We start from the raw sequence: 17,402 nt of genomic DNA, 5'->3' as shown, positions 1-17,402 counted from the left end.
AAGCCAGAAGTGGTGCTGTGGCTCAAGTAGTAGAGTGCTAGCAATGAGCTGAGAGACAGTGCCCAGGCCCAGAGTTCAGGGCCCACGACCAGACCCAAATAAATAAATAAATAAATAAAAATAAAAGGTAAGGAAAACCATAAAATAAGCTTTAATAGTGAGGATATAAAGAAATTATGAATCTTCCTTAATGTTAATAGAAATATAAAATAGTGTAGCTGTTATGAAAAACACAATATAGTGAATCTGAGGAAGGAAGAAGAAAGGGAGAAAGGAAGGAAGGAAGGAAGCAAACATCCAAACATCTCCCAATCAGAAATGTCTCTTCATCCCCACATCCATAATCATTTCTTTCCTACATTACTTGTTTTCTTCCCACCAATACTTGTCCCAATTCAATCAAGCAGTGTTTTCAGCCAAACAGTGTTCTAAACAGAATAAATCCCATTATTTTCTTAGGCAAGTTTAATCTCATGGACTTATAGATGAGTCCAGGGCAGAGATAAGAGCTCTATAATTTGACATCTCTTATCACCTCATCAGCCTTTGCTTTTTTTTCATCTATTCCTTCCACAGCTTTGGAGACTGAATCTGGGCTTGTGATGAATCAGGAGCTTGTGGTTTTCAGAGAGATGTTCTTACAATTCAAGTCCATAGTTCTTTCGCCCTCTTGGACAACTCAGCTCTAATATTCATTAAATTCTCTTTTTGATTCAAGTTGCAAGTCCTTAGCCATGATTCACCAGCCTGAGCAAGTCCATTAATATCAAGTAAGAAACCATAATAGGCTTTTAACAATATGAGTCCTCAGAAAAACAGAACATATTTCAGTCTCTTTTTTAAATGCAGTAATGAAAAGATAATTTGATCTCTTAGAAATTCCAATCACATTTTTCCATAATCTACTCTCTCGTGCTCTCTATTGGCCTTGCTTTCTCATATATTATTAATAAAAAAGCAGTAATAAAGATTCTTTCCCTTATGTTCAACTCTACATTGCTTGGATGCAGAAGGTCTCTTTTGCCACTTTGTCTTATTTCCTTAGGCTTGGTTTGTGTTTCTCTTCTTTCATCATCTTTACATTAATCTTCAAATCCTTTCCTGAGAACCAATATCTCAAAGTCAATGTACATCAACTAAGGACAGCACAGGAATTGTGTTTCTTGGCCTTTATCTGTCTTTACTGAGATGTGACTCTTGCTTTGTGACAAGGAAAGTATACCAAATAAGGAATCACTCAAATGTTGGGAAAACATAGGTTTTTAAATTCAGTAGTGAATAATGTATTTACATAGTTTCTTTTTATTAACACATCATTTTTTTGCCAGTCCTGGTTGAACTCAGGACTTGGGCACTGTCCCTGAGCTTCTTTTGCTCAAGGCTAACACTCTACCACTTGAGCCTCAGAGCTATTTCTGGCTTTTTCTGTTTATCAAACCCAGGGTTCCATGCATGTTAAACAAGCACTCTACCATTAAGTAACATGCCCCACCCCTCAGCTATCACTTTTATAAGTGATATCTGATGCAATGAGTCCACCTGTATACTTATTTAAACAATTGGTTTTTTACCTTCCCCTCCCCTAATTATACCAACATCAAGTACAGTGAAAACAGGGTTTTATTTCTGACTGTAGTTAGGGTATTTCTTTATGATTTTCATGCCATTTCTAAAAACACAGAATTTCTGAGTTTTATTCCTTCTTCATGTAAAGTCTCTTTTTTAATTTTTGTATTGTCAAGGCGATGTACAGAGGGGTTACAATTACAGATATAAGGTTGTGAGTACATTTCTCGTCAAACTCATTGTCCGCTCCCTCATTTTTTCCCACTTCCTCACTTTCCCAGCCCCCCGCAGTTGTAAAGATCATTTCTAATATATCGTCTTGTGAATATCGCTGATGCATTGGTTCTCACCATTGTGCTGTTCCCCTTCCCTTCCCTAATCATAGAAAAGTTCTCCAAGAGAGTCAGGCTCAAACTATTCTACCTGGTATGTTTTCTGTGGTGCCTGCTTGGAACAGAGAAATAAAGATTATTATCACCCTCACCTTCAATATGTTCACAGCTCAACTAGGAAGAGTGCTAAGTAAACCAAGGGTGGTTGCTAAAGTCTAGATAAAGCCACACTGAGATCAGAATCAAATTCTCCCTGCCTTTCATCCATAACATTCAACTTTTCACCCAGTGCTGCTATATTATAATCTAATGGTTATAGGATCCATCACTGTTAGTCTTTGAGTGGTGTTTCCTAAGCCCCAACATTCCATCAGCCTTCAGCAATCTGCGCTTCTTTGGTTTTGTTTCACAAATGCACTCTTTTCCATCAAGCTGCCAGATTATCACTTTTGTCAAGGGTATTTTAGCATCCTCTTCTCTGATTCCACTTTTTCTAATCCATGCAGGGTCTCAGACTGTAGTTCTTATATTCCCAAAGCCATTGTTCTGCTCAGGAAGCTATTGCGGAATTCTTAGTGGGAAGCTTTCATTGGATTGCCAATCCAGGCCCACTCCAGCTCACCAAACTCATCTCCCTCTAATTTTCAAAACTCTACAGGATATTGAGAGTCAAGGCTTATTTCCAGATGTATGCCTTTACCAAGCACCCTTCTTCTGGCAGCTCTTGAAAATCTACTTAAATTCTGCCTAATTTTTAAGGGCAGATTTAGGTGCTCTTCATTTATTAACTACTGTGACTAAACTTAATTAGCCTTTCTCTGATGTCACTCAGATCTATTCCATAATTCCGAGATCACTCAAGGGTCAGGGATTTAGGTATAGTTCAGTTTTCCTCTTCTGTGGGTCCAAAAGCTAATAAATAGTTCTTTTATCTTTTTGTTGTTTTGTAACTTATTTGAATAAAATTTGGTTAACCTATTGAGGGGAAAGTAGTAAAGAATAAAATGGTTCAATCTTAGTAAGATAGCTAAATATTTTTGAGCCTAAGTTATCTGAGACAATATCAGCTACTTATGCAATTAAAAATGAAATGAAGGGGCTGGGAAGGTGGCTCAGTGGTAGAGCGCTTGCCTTGCATGCCTGAGGCCCTGGGTTCAATTCCTTAGCACCACATAGGCAAAAAGAAAAAAGCCGGAAGTGGCACTATGGCTCAAGTGGTAGAGCGCTAGCCTTGAGCTGAAGAGCTGAGGGACAGCGCCCAGGCCCAGAGTTCAGGGCCCCACGACCGGACCCCCCCAAAAAAAATGAAATGAAGAACACTGTTCTACCAATCCACTTCTTAGAAAAATTAAGCGATAATCTCAATCTTCACTACTTCCTTGTGTCTCCTCATGAAAGATAATAGAAAGAGTACTGGATTCTTAACACCCAAATTCTAATACCAGTTCTAATAAAAAGAGTCAACATTCACAGAACTCCCTTCCTGTGCTCCATTTCCCTTTGTTAGCAAATTAAGACGTTTGAAGGAGGTAATTATCTAATGTACCTCTCAATTCTAATTGTGTGTGTGTGTATGTGTGTGTGTATGTGTGTGTGTGTGTGTGTGTATTTATTTCAGTCCTGGGCACTGTCAGTGAGCTTTCGTGCTCACAGCAAGTATTATACCACTTGAACCACAGCTCCACTTCTGGTTTTTTCATGGTTAATTAGAGAGAATTGTACCATGGGCTTTCCTGCTTGGTCTGTCTTTGAACCCTGATCTTCAGAACTCAAGACTTCTGACTAACTAGGATTACAGGCATGAGCCACCAGCACCCAAACTAAATTCTAATATTTTTTTACAAAGAAAGTGCTAACAAATATTAATGGATAAATCAGCAACTAATAAATGAGTCTTACATAGTTACTTCTTTAATAATTTTATTTAACATACCTATTGCTGAGCTAAATAATAAATGTTAGCAAGCTCCACAATCTTTTTTTCATGAGGTAAGCCTGGCTGCCCACATTTATCATTCCAAGATGATAAAATAACTATCAGGTAAAAATAAATAAAGAAAAGGTCAAGAGTTAAAGTTCAGTTGTATAAAAACAGGAACTCAGTTCAGTTGTATAAGAACAGGAACTCAAATTCAACTTTCATTTCAAGCAACCCTTGGTCTAACTATAACTTGACCTTTTTCTCCATCTAATAAAGAGCATTATTGGTTGGGCATAGACATTTCTGATATTCTTTTGCAAAAGTGTTTGAGAGCTTCCTGACATGTCACGGGGGTGATAAAAGCTCATTAATTATTTGTCCAAGCATCAAGAGTTCAGAAAATTGGAGAGAAAGATCTTGAATAGAAATGTCACAGCCTCTTTGCTTTTCCCAAGCATCAGAAAAGGCCAGTAAAAGCAGGTATTTGGCCTCTAAAGAATAGCTTCCAGAGAACTTATAGCCCAAGGGATGACAAATCTTTCCTAGAAAGTGAAAGATTTTATGACCTACGTGGAAGTACCCAGATCCAACAGCCTGCACTGATAGTAAAGGGCAAAGAATGTTCCATATTTCATTGGATGACAGGTACAGCTACTACCCACCGAAGTCGTCTTGTTAAATCAGATCTTCCTTTATCATCTCTTATGTTACCAGGGCAAGATCATGAACATAAAACAAAGGAAATTATGAGAAAATATTTTCAATCAAGAAGCACCCAGTGAAGCATGTAATTAAGTGGAAAACTGTCAGTGATTGCTTATTGTATCTGCACAGGGCAGGACATTGGTTTAATGACTTTATATAAATGAGAAAAGACAATTTAGTAATTGACTTAGTACAACAGTCAATGATGTACAAAAGACACTTCTTGAGGCATCAGGGCATTGAGTACAATCTGAAGGGTGCTGAACACATGGAAAATATATAGTGTTAAAAGGGAGTTATCTTTTATTAATAAGCATTCAAAAACAACAATACAAAATTGGTTCAGCTGATTAGAAATAAGTTCATTTCTTTCCAGTGAAATGCCAATTGTCCTTCATTCTATAAAAGTTTGAAGGAAGTTTCTGTAACAATCTTATAGATACAAGGAAATAGAAAATTGTGAAGGGTCTTAAACCTATGACAAGTGTTTGCCATATTTCTTTTCATAAACTTACATGGTCCTACATGTTAAATCCCATTATAACTCTAAAGGATAGTAAAAAATTACTAAGAAGCTTCATTTTTCTGCATACAAATCTACCTATCTATAATAATGAACTATCAATTGAGTGGTTATAGATCAGGAATATGTCATTAGGTAAAAAAATTTAAAGGTTTGGCTTCTCTGTATTGCCTCAAACCACAATGAGAAAAATAAATTAACATCAAAATACAGAGTCAAGAAGTAATTATATCATTATTATATCAAGTTGCATTTTCACATGTCAACCTAAGAGTAAGGAGAATTTGGATGAACTGTAGCAGCAAAAAGGAGCAGGCAAAGATCAAAGGTAAACATTACAGGATTCCCAGTCCTTTCTGCATCTACCTTCTTCAAGACTATAATCCATGCCCAAATCAGCTGGTGTTAATTGTATAGGTAGAACACCCTCTTCTCGTGAAAGTAACATTGCAGGGTCTATGTCTTCACAACATTTACTCATTTTATAGAAACATATTCAAAGAATAACCAACCAGAAAACATATAAAATTTCCTAAGATGGATATAATAGATAATATTTTCACTGTTCAATTTCAATAACCCAGCTTCTCTATTGTCATAGCGGGATGCTGACAAGAGATAATCATTCTACAAATATTTGTTTAGTATTCTGTGTGAGACACTTTGGTCATGGCAAAGATATATCTTCCATGTAAGGATTTATATTTCAATAATAAAAATCAGATTCTCTTTCCTGAAGAAAAATTTTGTCTTCTAGCTCCCATTAACATCATCTTCTTGTTCTCTTCCCTTTTTCTAGATATACCTTTTAAATGAACTTCCCCAGATAAGCACTGGTGCTTCATGCCTATGATACTAGTTTCGCAAGAGGCTGAGATCTGAGGATCACAGTTCAAAGCCAGCTTGGGTAGGAAAGTCCTAGAGACTCTTATCTCTGATTAACTACCAGAAAACCCAAAGTGGAACTGTGATTCAAAGTGGTTGAGTGCTATCCTTGAGTAAAAATGTTCAGAACAGTACACAGGCCCTGAGTTCATGCCACATGACCAATAAATTAATTATTAACTTTTTCAAACTTTTTATTTCAGGAGATATCCTTGAGGTGTCATCTTCCAAGATTTCAACTATCAATTGTTTTTGCAATTTTCTCATCTATCTAGAACACTACAGCCCAATTCTTTGTTAAATTTTTGTTTAATGCCATTGCGCTTCTTTTCCAGTGCATTCTAGACCATCTTTACTTGAAGGTTTCAAGGCATGTTCCCCTTAAAATGTCTAAACAAAATTATTTTCCTATTCTTCTTGTTCCTTTCTTTTTCCCTACACTTTATTTTTGAACTGCTACTGGGCTTGAACTCAGGTCCTCATGCTCTGATGGCTGGTTCTCAACCATTTCTTCCTGTTCCTAGTTTCATTTCTTCCAGTATCCAGCCTTTAAACAAAGACTGTGTGCAAATAATTATTTGGAAGATGACTTAAGAGAAACTGTCCAGGAACTGAAATTGTGAAACTAGAAACAGGGCAGACACACACACAAAAACTTTTAGTTGTCAAGGGATCGCTCTGGGAATCTAGAGGTAAATCTCACCTGGTCAATCACACCAACTCCTGATAACCACAGTTGGAAAACAGGAATATTTCTTAGATTACTCAGATACCAGATCCTGTGAAGTTTATGTCCTTCATGATGCTGCCTCTGTTTTCCCTTCATGTGCTATTAATACTCCTATCTCATTCTGATGTGGTCTCTAGGAACCGTTTTCAAGCTGCTAGAGTCACCCATCCTTTACATTGTCCCAGAGATACAATAGCAATAATAACAGCCACTGTGTACTATACCAGGCATTAGATAAAGCACCTCATTTAATCCTCATGACAAATTTACAAGATAGGTAATTTTGTGTATGGATACTGGGACTTGAACCCCAGGCTTTATGCTCTCACTCAGATTTTGTGGTCTGGCTGGTGCTCTACCAGTTGATACACACCTCCTCTTATGATTTTTTTAGAGTCTGTCAGCTATATCTGCCTGGCTGGCTCCAAGTTTATCCTCAGATCTCATACCTCCTGAGTAGGTATGATTATAAATATGAGCCATGAGCACCCAGCAGTAATAGTTTTCTTTATTCCTACCCCACAGATGAGACATTGGGCCTTAAGGAAGTTATTCATGTCAAAGTCAATCAAATTAGGATAGGAATCCAAGCCTAGACAGTTTGACCTCAGAATTTTGGTACTTAAAATCCATAAGATATCTCCATGAATGCAGACATCTGTTTGAAATGCAAATCCAATTATGTTATTTCCTTGATTAAAAGACCAGGCCCATCAAATGTTTTTCAAACATTTTCATGATTACAATCTTAGCTTTTAAGTACGTCAAGACAATGTGTCATACACTGGTTTCAGGTTCCTTTTCTAGCTTATCTTTCTCCACCTGTACTCACATAGCAATTAATAAACTTTGAGCCATTAGAAACAGAAAACAGTGTGTTTGAGGAGAGTCACAGAAGGTAAGTCTGTGTTCCTATCACACAGGCCTTTGAAAAGGGACTAGATCAAAGAAAATACAGAGCCCTCCATGAGGCTCACACATGCCGTAGGCATCAACATTTCTGAAAATGCAATCAGGACTTTTAACCTCCTGCCAGTCAGGAATGGCCAGCACCAGCTGGGCAGCAGGGTGACCTGTGAACCTGCCGACTGATGCTTCATATTCAGATAGCAGGTGCTATCAGACTCCCTGCTGTTCCCTGGCTATCCAACCCCCCCTCCCTCTCTCCCCATCTCTGCCCTTCTTTCATGGCCATTCCAACTGTTTTCCCTCTGTTAGGTCTTTTGCCTGCTGACCCCATCACTTTTCCTCTGATATGAACTTGAAAGAGGCTCAATGTCTGTCAGCCCGTACTGTCTTGTATTCTTATGAAGTCATTTCATTTTCCCCTGAAAGTAGAGCCTGAGTACATAAGAGGATAAAAGGCATCTTATATTTCACTGAATGCCCTTCAGCACCTAGCATGTAAAAGATTTGCAATAGACAGTTGAATGAATAAGTTAGAGAGCATATCAAGATTCTTCCCAAGCCTGTGATATTTTCAATCCTAATGTTCTCTCATTCTGAATGTATATTACCATGTAAATTACACATACCATTGTTGAAAGAATATTAAATCCTGAACTAAGGTCTAATTAATAATAAGTCATAAGCTATATTCCATATATGAAAGCGACCCACTGTCAGTAAAGCAAACAGGATGATGTAAAATATTCACAAAGCTGGCCTTTATCAGACTAAATGGTGTTATGGGTGGTTAATATTGCATAGGGAAATTCAGTGATGCCTTTACCAGGATACTAATCACCCCCACCATTCTTCCTTACTAGGTTGTAGGATAGAGCTTTGGATGTAGCTTATATTAGTGAGAGCTATTTCCCCCACAGGAATAAAAATCACCAGTAGGTAAATTTAAAAATTATACTTCAAAAAAGAATTTTTGACATTTTTTTTTGTCAGTCATGGGGCTTGAACCCTGGGCTTAGGCACTGTCCCTGTGCTCTTCAGCTCAAGGTGAGCACTCTACCAGTTGAGCCACAGCACCACTTCCATCAAAAAAGAATTTTTAATAATTAGTCGGGTGCTGGTGGCTCACTCCTATAATCCTAATTATTCAGGAAGCTGAGATCTGAGAATCTCAGTTTCAAACAAGCCCAGATAAGAAAGCCCATGAGACTCTTATTCTCCAATTCATACCAAAAAGCAGGAAGTAGCTGATGGCAGTGCATCAGCCTTGAATGGAAGAAGTTAAGGGACAGTGCCCAAGGCCTGAGTTCAAGCCCCAAGACTGGTACACACACACACACACACACACACACACACACACACACAAAGAATTTGCAAAAAAAATCAAATTTTTGTGTATTTATCCTCTATTCACATTATTAACACCTTCACATTAAGTGATTAAAGCTTTCTCCCTGCAGGAGAAAGATGGACAGATGTGGAATTATCTTCCCAACCTAGAGACAGCATTTTTTCATCAACAAAGCTAGGTGAGTTCTGTTAGGATGGAAAGTATATATTTCTGCTATGTAACATTGCTGTGTAGCAACGAGGTGGGAGACATCAGAATTGACCCTCATTAAATAATAATGTCAACCTATGGCTAAAGATGGGAAGCCACTTTCCTACCCAGGGGAGAGCTTCTCCGATGAGTAAAAGGCAGAAGCTGTTGGTGGTCAACTCACAGAGCACTTATGCATAATTCAATCAGCTCCAACTTTCCTTGACTAAAAGTCAAGTTTAGCAAAAATTCCATTTCAGTGAAGATAGCTCTATTCTTTTTTTCTATTTTTTAAATGTTTTTTTATTGTAAAAATAGTGTAAAGAGGGGTTACAGTTACATGAGTAAGGTAATGAGTACCTTTCCTATCGAGCATTGTTACCTCCTCCTTTGAGCTCTATTCTTTTAAACATAAAATCAAAGCAAAAGACAAAGTCAGTTGATTAACTGGCAATTCTCCCTCAAAATAAGCATATGTAAGAAGAGTAGCCTACCTTGGTATGTTACATGATAATAGCCATATTGCATAGTTTTGACAATTACTATGTCTTAGTAGATTGGGATTTTTTTTTCTGTTTTACATATCAGGAAGCTGAAATACTAAAGGATTAATGTGGCTTGCCCAATGTGTATCATAGTCATATTGTAATCTTGAACATAGATTGCCCAACTCCAAATCAGGAAATAAAAGAAAAGCCTTGGATTCTCTAGTAAGAAAGGTGGAAATGTTAGAGGACAATATGTATTGTGTGATTCCCCCCCACCCTTCAACTGCATAATGATTTATCCAGGTGCCAAATGATTGGATTCAAACTTTACTTTTGTTCATTATCTATGACTGGCTCAATGTCAAAGAATAAAAGCGATACAAAAATGTCCTGCCATAAGAAGCAGAATCATAGTGATTCTGGTTTACTTATGGTGCTAATCTTCTATCATTTCTACTTTTATACTAGTTGGTAGTACAAAAATGTATACTTGAATGTATATATTTAAATTTTAATAAGTTTATTAATAATAATCTTAGCCTCAAACAGCAAATGACATTCATTAAGATAAAAGTTAAGAGGAAGCAGGTTTAAGAATATGATAAGTACCAGGTGTACTCAATCCCAAAGTTCTAGCTACTTGAGGGGCAGAGATTAAGGGAAAAAGTTTTAGGTCAACTGGGATAAAAACAAGTTCAAGAGATGCCATTTCAACCAATGGCTGCATGCGACTATGGATACCTGTTATTTCAGCTACAGAGGGAGCACAGACTAGGTATACTAGTGCATCTGTCATCCTCAGTGACTTGGAGATTTCACAAGTAAGAGGATCACAAGCAGCCCATGCACAAAGTGAGGCATTACCTGAAAAACAACCAGGGCAAAAGGGGGCCAGAAAGATGGCTTACATGGTAGAGTGCCTGCTAGCAAGCACCGGGCCTTGAGTTCAATTCCCAGTATTGGAATGTGTTAAGTAACTTTTGAATATTGACAAATATAAACTGAAAACAAAGATGTATGCATTTCAAAAGCACAAGATAGATTAAATAATTGATTGTGGGCTGAGAAACTCTTTTGGCAAACTAGAATATTAAATATTAAAAAGTGCTGGTGTAATCATAGCTACTCAGCAGACTAAAACCTGGAGGACTGAGGTCTGAAGCCAGGGCCAGCTAGAAAAGTCTGTAAGATTCCATTTCCAATTAATCAGCAAAAATCACGTCTGGAGCCACGGCTCAACTGGAAGAGTACTAAAGATGAGCAAAAAAATCCAAGTGAATACAAATCCCCTAGGTAGTATTAGAGATTGCAGATATATTCACAAATGTATTTTATCCATGAGTTAGGGACTTCATTTTTCGAAACTTAATTAAGAAAATAATCACAATTGTTGTTGGAACAGATTAGGAAAAAAAAAATCTCTTCATATGGAGAGATTCTCAGGCTATCACACCATTGTAATGTGGGGGCCATGAAAATATGCTACCAGACTTTATAAGCAAAAAACTGGTCCATGGGCCTTTTGCCTGCTGCATTTTAAAACCCTTCTTTGCATTTTCATGAAGCCACATCTCCCCAGGCCTGCTCCTAGCTAATGACCCAGGAGTAAAGATCCCAAGGCAGATTCTCTGGCCATGCTTAAATGTCAATAAGATGGCTATGCAAGCCATGCCTGGCTCCTTTCCCATTTTCTCCCCCACAGGCACTTGTAATAAAATTCTTGCAGGATTTTACCCATCTTAGCATTATCTAAAGTACTAGGTAAACAAATGCATGAAAACTTACCAAACTGTTGAACCATTTGTTTGAGGGTAGCAATTTTACAAAGGGTTTTAATTTTTTTTATTTGTTTTCCTCTATGGTCTATGTTTCTGAATTGAGATTGATTCATTTTTTATAATTTAAAATATGACATAAACATCACAACTTACATATAAATGTATAGAAAAGCTGAAAAATACAGTATGATTGATCTTTAAAATGGCACCATTAAGATATATGATGCTTTCTTAAAATACTTCAAGGTGTTTTGTTGCTTGGTTTGCTTTAAATTGGAATTTCACAGAGTCCTTTTAAAAAAATTATCAGTATTTGAGTAATTTAAATATATGGGTTAAAACCACTGCTTAACAATGGATTCAGACATATAAAGTATCTGTTGCATATTAGGAAAGTTTGTGCCCTACTGAGAGGGTCTCTACCAAGACAATAACTTTAACTTCAGTATTTGTGATATATATATATATATCTGAAAGTTTCAGAGACAGGTAGAGAAAAACATAAGAGTGCTTCCTGGTTGGAGTAGGGCAGAAATGATAAATAAAATTTCATTCTCAGGACAACTTTGATAGCTTGAGAGTGCTTGTTTTTGCTGATCATTCTGAGGTGGTAGCTGATTTATCTGCCAAAAAAATGATCATGATCAATGAATGGTGTCTGTCTCAACATAAAAGGAAAGGCATTTGTCACCTTTTGAGTCTGGGATAATAGGATAAGCAATGTACCATCAATGTAGTAGTTTATCATGTCAATACATTCTCATTCTGTGACTTCCATATAAAAATTGCACTTAAGATTCTGCAAGCCCATTATTGATCAAAGGTATTGGCCATCTTTTTTGAAAAGTATGTTTATTCTGAAGCTGTCTATTAATACAAACTAATGTTGCAAAATTAGTTATCTGAACTAGATTATTGATTGTCACTCACATAGATCAAGAATAGTTGGATAATAATGAGCTGTTTGGTGAGTTTCACAATTTTATGGACAAGTAAGTCATTAATATACTATTAAATTTTAGTATACTTTCCACATTTTCTTTACAAAGAAAGATATTATTGGAATGAATGTTGTCACATTACAGATATAATGTTGAAACATTTTAAGTAATTCTGCATTGTTTCATCTAGTTTTAAACCAAATGTTTTCATGTAATAGTTTTAAAAGAGTAATATTTATACCTCAAGATACAGAAAATTTGTCTTGTGTAAGCTAATACTCTAAAAGTGTCAGAATACAGGGTTGGGGTATCCAGTGTTTCATGGAACATGGAACTTCTCATCAGAAGCAAATAGGAGTTCTTAACAAGGTAACTGTTTGGCCCTACTCTTCATCTTCTCTATCAAAACCCTGGTCTGAGTTCTACAAATCTACATTTAAAAAAATAATAAGTACACTAACTAATTCACATGCAGACAAATTTGAGGATCACTAAAACTCTGTGTGTGTCTGTGTGTCTGTGTGTGTCTGTGTGTGTCTGTGTGTCCACTCAAGGTTGGCGCTCCAATCACTTGAGTTACCTAACTTCCAACTTTTTACTGGTTAATTGAAGAAAAAAGCTTTTTGAATTTGTCTGTATAACTGGCTTCAAACTATGATGTCAGACTTCAGTTTCCTGAATAAGTAGAATTACAAGACTGAGTCACTGGCAATAGACTAAAATAATAATTATAAAATAATTTTTTTTTGTTGTTGTTGTTTTACCAGTCCTGGGGTTTGAACTCAGGGCCTGGGTGTTTTTCCTGAGCTTTTCCACTTGAGCTATAGTTTCACATCTGTTATTTTTGCTGTTTTTTGGTGGTTAAGAGTCTCACAGACTTTCTTTCCTAGGTGCTAGAGTTTGTGCCTCTTTGTATAAAAGACTAACACTCTACCACTTGAGCCATAGTGCTATTTCCAGGTTTTTTTAGTTTATTGGCAATAAGAATCTCTTGGGAACTTTTCTGTTCTGGCTGGCCTTGAACCATGATCCTCAGATCTCAGCTTCCTGAGTAGCTAAGATGACAGGTGTGATCAACTGTGCGAGCTAGACCTAAACTTTCGAAATAATTTGTTGCCTTATTCCGTGGCATTCTCCCCATTGCCCACCATCATTATCTTCATTTAAAATGCCAACATCCAGATACTCTCTATCCCAAACCTAATCAATTTCTGAGAAACAAGTACATTCACTACTAACCCTGAACACCAACAGGTTTCTCAAAAGCACTATTAATACGTTCTTTTAAAAAAAACTTGGAAAAATGTCACAGGCAGCTTTGCTTAAAATTATGAGGTCTTCTATTCTTACACTTTTGCCAAGATGACCCATATTCTTTGGAAGATTGAATCATCTTTCACAGTGATGTGAAAATGGCCAAGAAGCATTTCCATTCAAGTGGATGTAAGTTATGACTGATAATTTTTATAAATCAAATTTAAGGAACAGTAGCAACAATAGTAGGAGGCGTATTTATAGATAACAATTGACTGCATTGAATGCTTTTCCTGTGTACTTTGCATTCAAATACCCTTGTATTTCCACTGTAGATGTCTGGGTGGATATCAATATTCCAGCACCACTGATACTCAAACCACTTCTTCAGTGTATTTATTGTAGTGTTGTAAGCCAAGCAAAGACTGCTGTTTATATGTTACTCCTTACTTATTTCCAGGCAGCAAGATAGTAGATTTGTAGGGAGATTGTTAACTTCACAATCTCATTACAATATAAAGAAGTTAAAATGGCATCATGTCAGCAAGTCCAAATGAAGATCCCTAAAAAGAATGGCTCACTTATGATGATTTATGAAGATAATCATTCTTGACTTTGGTGGGAAAACAAATCTAACACAAAATGCCTACCTGATACAAAATGCAGGTGGACTAGACTCTAGCGCCGTGCAAATCCTTCCTTCATTGTGTATCCTGTGAAATTTCTACTGGGCTACCGCATGGATGAAGTGGTGTTCCTTTGACCTAGAGCAAAACTTTTATTTAAAGCTTTAAACATAGACTTAGTAAAAACAAACAAATAAAAAAAGACAGATGGCTCCATAAAATATGCAGTAAAAATAGTCCCCAGGGTCTTTTGAAACTAAAAAAGAGTGAGAATTTGTTGTGGTGTCATTTGACCCCTGAGGTTATGAGTGTTTCAGCATTTCAACTCCTAACTTTTGCAACTTTCAGTTCTATTTTGAGCAAATGTACCATCATGAAAAGGAAAGCTCTGTCAATACAGACTTTTCTTTTCAAAAAACAATACTAATAATCAGATTCATCCGTAAAATTTTCTTTAATCCCAAAGAGTGTGTTATATGTCTTAAGTAAGATCAGTTTTTTTCCCACCATTAAAATATTATGTGTGATGGTTAGATACATACTCAATGTAATGGCTTGAATCAGGAATACTCGATAACCCCCTAGTTGTTTCTCATAATTCTGGTAATCAAATTTTTAGCTCCTTTCAGCAGAAGTATCCACTAGACCTACACAAGGTTTTCAGCCCAGCAGGTAGGACTGGAGGCAGAATGATATGAGGTTTAAGCCAATGGTAAAAGCAGAGACTTTGGAATACAGAATTCTGTATTCCAGGGGCTGGAGGTTTAGCTCAGCAGAAGAGCTCCTGCCTGGTGAGTTCAAGGCCCTGAGTTCTCCTCAGCTCTGGGGAGAAAAAAAAAAAAAAAAGAATTCTATATCCCAGCCGGGCACAGGTGGGTCACGCCTAAAATCCTAGCTTCTGAGGATTGAGGTTCAAAGCCAGCCCTGGCAGGAAAAGCTGTGAAACTCTTATCTCCAATAAACCACTAGAAAACTGGAAGTGGCACTGTGGCTCAAGTGGTAGAGCGCTCACTTTGAGCTGAAGAGCTGAGGGACAGTGCCTAGGCTCAGAGTTCAAGCCCCATGACCGACCAAAAAAAAACAGAATTTTGTATTCCAACCTTCCTGTAAACTGACCAGGAAAGGCCATGGTCCAGTCCATTCAAGTATCTTCCAGCTGTCTCGTGATGAAATGCTACTGTGGAAAGAAACACAACCAAACAGCAATATCACAAGTAGTTAGTCTTGATTACTTGGTCTCTATTTTGAACCAATCCTTTACCACCATTGTTCAGTAAAGTTTAAAGAGAGAAATTATTTCTTTTGTGTCAGCACTGGAGCTTGAACTTGGGGCCTCTAATTTTCACATGGCTTTTCTACTCAAGGCTGGTGCTCTATCACTTGAGCCATACCTGCATTTCCAATTTTATTCTTAGTTTCTTTTTCTGGCTAATTGGACATAAGAGTCTCACAGATTTTTTTTTTAATTTTATTTTATTTTATTTGAGAACATACTGTACAGAGGGGTTACAATTACATGGGCAGGATAATGCGTACATTTCTTACCAAGCATTGCAGCCTCCTCCTTTGTTTACCCTTCACCTCCCTTCCCACCCTCCCCTCTCCCCCCCACCCAATCAAACCCCCCCTCTCCCTCCCACTCCGACATTGTAAAGCTGGTTTTGACATGACATTTTGTACTTCTCATTGTTGCAACAGGTCCACCTGAATCCTTAAACGACTTGTTTGTCCCCATCTCCTCCACAAGTTATACTGACATCAAATATAGTGAAAGCGGGGGTTACACTGTGGGGGAGGGACATACAAAGCAACAAAGAAATAATCTTATAAATTTGTTAGAAACACATGCATGAAAGAAACAAAAACATTAAAATACATATTTGAGGGTTCGTTTTCCTAACATTACATTATCTGACTTTTTCCGCTTGACTCATACCTATACTAGATATTGCAAATAAGGGAAACCATGGGACCTATTTTTCTTTGGGCCTGGCTTACTTCACTTAATATAATTTTTTCCAAGCCTTTCCATTTCCTAACAAATGGGCCAATGTCATTCTTTCTGATGGAGGCATAGAATTCCATTGTGTATATATACCACATTTTCTTGATCCATTCATCTACTGAGGGGCATCTGGGTTGGTTCCATATCTTAGCTATGGTAAATAATGCTGCAATAAACATAGTTGTGCTGGTAGCTTTAGTGTGGTCTTGTTTGTAAACATTAGGGTAAATGCCCAAAAGTGGGATTGCTGGGTCATAGGGGAGTTCTATGTGAAGTCTTTTGAGGAACCTCCATACTGCTTTCCAAAGTGGTTGAACAAGTTTACATTCCCACCAACAATGAAGTAAGGTTCCTTTCTGTCCACATCCCTTCCAGCATCTGTTGTTGTTAGAGTTCTTGATTTTTGCTGTTCTAACTGGAGTGAGGTGATATCTCAATGTTGTTTTGATTTGCATTTCTTTTATGGCTAGGGATGTTGAACATTTCTTCATGTGTCTATTGGCCATCCTTCTTTCTTCTTCAGAGAAGCTTCTCTTTAAGTCTTTCGCCCACTTACTTATTGGGCAGTTGTTTCTTTGAGGATTTGTTGTTGGGTGGTTTAATTTTTTGAGTTCCAAGTATATTTTAGATATGAGACCCTTGTCCGTTGTATGGCTAGTAAAGATCTTCTCCCAATTCGTCTCACAGACTTTTTTGCCCAGTCTGGCTTTGAAATGAGACCCTCAGATCTCAACCTCCGTCATAACTAGAATTATAAGAATTATAAACCAGCACCTTGCTTTATCAATAACATGGCATTAGCAATTTTAATGTATGAGGCTCGTTATACTCTCTTTTGTCTGAGGCCGATGGCCTAACTGGTGGATCATCCACCAAAGTGGCTCCTCAGATATGCATTAGGTTTCCATGCATCTCCTGAAATTATACATCAAATTCATCTCAGGTGACTTTTCCTGGGAGGGAGTATGCTGCTTTCTCATTATTACAATAGAGGTTGATGACCAAAATTATCTTTAATTTCTATCTAAAGAGGAATGATAGATTATCCACATTATCTGGATGATGTTCTATTCATCATTGAAGCTACAGTTCTGTTCTCATGTTGTACCTGCAATATTACCTAGATTCAAAGAGAGTTTCCTGAATGAATGAATGAATTGGTAAATGAGTCCGCTAACAAATGTACAAATTCCACTTGGGAA

The sequence above is a fragment of the Dipodomys spectabilis genome, unplaced genomic scaffold (assembly GCF_019054845.1).
Source record: "Dipodomys spectabilis isolate Male_0828 unplaced genomic scaffold, ASM1905484v1 ptg000042l, whole genome shotgun sequence".
Lineage (NCBI taxonomy): Eukaryota > Metazoa > Chordata > Mammalia > Rodentia > Heteromyidae > Dipodomys > Dipodomys spectabilis.
This window is presented reverse-complemented; position numbering follows the sequence as displayed.